Raw genomic sequence first — 3,359 nt, 5'->3', positions numbered from 1 at the left:
TCACCTTTCCCGACAAGGAGCCACCCGCCCTTTCGTCGCTGGAGCCTTCCATGTCGGCTAGGTTCACATACGACCTGGCGAGGGGCAATACCCGCTCACGCAAGACGAGGTGCCTCATCGAGGATATGTTCTTACCTATGGGATTTGGGCTGGTGCTCATGGTGGCGGGTACGAGGTCATCTCTAATCCTGGTAAAAATTGTTGAGGGCATCAGGGACGACTTCCCGGTGCTTTTGAACAAACGGCTTTTAGGTCTCTCTCATGCAGCTAGGATCTTTCTTCGCCAGCTTCACGCACTGCCGGTGGTTCGACATGGTTCGTGGGGTGGACGACGCTGCTCCTAGTGTGGCGTTCGAACAAGATAACCTTCGCCACATCAGTTCAATGCTGCTACAACGTTAGGCTGTCCATCCAACGCATCCCTTGCGGGAGTTCTCGCCTCAAACCACGCAAGAACTGTTGCCCGAATGCCTAATCTACCATATGGCCATCGAATCCCTCGACAAGCTCGACCTCTCATACTTCGTCGTCAGGGCATGGGTGGACGACCCCAACGAGGTGCCAACGAAGATGCTACAGTGCAGCCTTGTGCTTTCTGCCCGACCCGCTCATGCATGTCTCCCTCTTGCCAGGTTTCGGCCTTGACGGTGGCAAGGGGGAGGTGTGCCTCCTATGCTACCCGGTGCTTGTACACGTGGAATCAATCATGTTCTATCCACAGCGGCTGGCTGATGACCCACTGCGGCGTAGGGAGGTGGTGGCGATGATGAGGATGGTGCACCGCCGCTGGAGGAGATGCCACACCATTGGGCCAACTGTGCCAAATGATGTAACAAGTGGAGCAGGACTGGATTCAGCCTCACCCTAGCCGAGCAGTGATGCAGGAGGTCATGGCGGTGATGATCCGGTGTTGTTCATAAACCTTGTACGCAGATGATGTGGTGTTGTTCATAAACCCTTGCGCAAATTGAGGTCATGGCGGTGGTCGGTCCGTTGGCGGCTTTTGGTAATGCCTTTGGTCTTAAGACTATTTTTTAAAGAGCTTGGTTGGTGTTGTTCATAAACCCTTGCGCAAATTGAGGTCATGGTGGTGGTCGGTCCGTTGGCGGCTTTTGGTAATGCCTTTGGTCTTAAGACTATTTTTTAAAGAGCTTGGTCACCCCCGCTAGGTTGTATAATTCCAACTTCTGGAGAATCACCAATAAATTCAAATTAGAATTGTTAAGGGACTAAAATTGAACAATGCAGAGGAGTCTTAAGACTATTTTTTAAAGAGCTTGGTCACCCCCGCTAGGTTGTATAATTCCAACTTCTGGAGAATCACCAATAAATTCAAATTAGAATTGTTAAGGGACTAAAATTGAACAATGCAGAGGAGGAAATTAAATGGAGAGAGTAATGATCTCCCAACATAGATCAGCGAGACGATAAGTACCCCTGTTGAGCCGTATAACCCCTAATTTCTAAAAAACCACCAATAAATGCAAATTAGAATTGTTGGACTAAAGGTGAGCTGTGGAGAGGAAGAAATTAAATAGAGAAAGTAATGATCATCCAAATGCAGGTCGGCAAGAAGATAAGTCACCTCGGCCCCTGATCATATAATCCCAATTTTTAGAGAACCAACCAATAATAATAATAATCCAAATCAAAATCTTTGGAGACTAAATTATTGTACTGAGCAAGCGAAGAATCAAAAGGGGTCGAGAATTTGCGATCATCTGATGGATCAAGTTCCAGGTTCATGAGTGACCAAAAAACTTGAGTTCAACACCAGATCATCATCCAATAAGATTTGAGAATATCAAAATAACTAATAAACCTTAATGATTGAAATTAGCAAAACCAAAACCTTCACCCTTGGATTCATCTTTGAATAAGTACTACGCTGCTGCTACTACTGCATCTAAATGAGCACAAACACATAATAAAAGCAAGATCAGTTGCTCCAACAAGGCACACATACCATCAAAATTTCCATTTGTTCAATCCAAACCATTGTCCCATGATGATCTTGTACTCATACGTTCTTGGGGAGGGCCATCAAAGTCTACCACCTCCAATCCATTTGTATCATCTCCATGCTCATATCCATATGGGGCACATACAAGCTACTAAACTTAGGTCAAGTTATCTCCAACCTAGAATCCAAGTAGTTATATCATCTAATCTTAAAGGAAACATTATTTCTATTACTCCAAGATCTTTGTTTCCTTACTACTTAATCAATTCAAGATGATTTAGCCCATCAATTTCCACAATTATGTTGATCATTACAACCATATAAATTCAATATATCTCTGACTGATCATACTATATCCTAAAGTTCTCTAGTTTCAATCTCCAAATGTGTGAATCTACCACAGATCATAAGCATGATCCAACCAAGCCAAGTACCATGGTATCTAAGTCCAATATAAAGCAAATTTCCATTGGATGACTATAGATCCAAAAATTAGAAGTTTATCCACCAATATTTTTTTTTCAAAATCACAAGCACCTAAGTAAATCCAAACTGTTCCAAGGTTAACTAAAGATATATTTATCCACCGATATAATACAACTTCATAAGTACTACGCTTTTGCTAATACTTCATCTAAATAAGAACAAACACATTATAAAAGCGAGATCAACTGCTCCAACAAGGCACATACCACCAAATTGCCATATATTCTAATTAATCTAAACCATCCTCCCATGATGATCTTGTAGTCATAAGTCATAACATTCTTAGGGAGGGCCATCAAAACTATCAAAGTCTGCCAACTCCAATCCATTTGTATCATCTCGATGCTCATAACCATATGGGGCACATACAAGCTACTAAGCTTAGGTAAAACAATCACAAATCCAAGTGCCCAATTTATCTCCAACCTAGAATCCAAGTAGTTATATCATCTAACCAAACACCATTTCTATTACTCCATCCTTACAACTAATTCAATCCAAGATGATCCAATAGTCCACCAATTCCACAATCATCCTAATTGTACTACACCTATATAAATTTAATATATCTCAGGTTGATCATACTACACCCAAAAGTTCTCCAGCTTTAATCTTCAAATGTGGGAATCAAGCACAAATCATGGTTATCCAAGTCCATTTTTATAAAGCAAGCTTCCAGTTGATGACATGACTATAGATACAGAAATTAGAAGAATATCCACAAGATATTTTTTCAATATCACAATCACCTAAGTAAATCTAAATTGTTCCAAGGTTTATTAAAGATCTATTTATCCACCAATATAACATTACTTCATAAGTACTACTCTCCTACTACTATTGCATCTAAACTAGCACAAACACATAATAAAAGCGAGATCAACTGCTCCAAAAAGGCACATACCATTGA

At 41.4% G+C, this 3,359-nt stretch overlaps 1 protein-coding gene across 4 annotated transcripts in view; it reads right to left on the bottom strand.

The window, feature by feature from the left end:
• Positions 1-3,359, bottom strand: part of LOC119330478 — a 23,780-nt gene that overhangs the window by 4,689 nt on the left and 15,732 nt on the right. The gene's annotated exons all lie outside the window — the stretch shown is intronic.

The sequence above is a fragment of the Triticum dicoccoides genome, chromosome 7A (genome assembly GCF_002162155.2).
Source record: "Triticum dicoccoides isolate Atlit2015 ecotype Zavitan chromosome 7A, WEW_v2.0, whole genome shotgun sequence".
Classification (NCBI taxonomy): domain Eukaryota; kingdom Viridiplantae; phylum Streptophyta; class Magnoliopsida; order Poales; family Poaceae; genus Triticum; species Triticum dicoccoides.
This window is presented reverse-complemented; position numbering and strand designations above follow the sequence as displayed.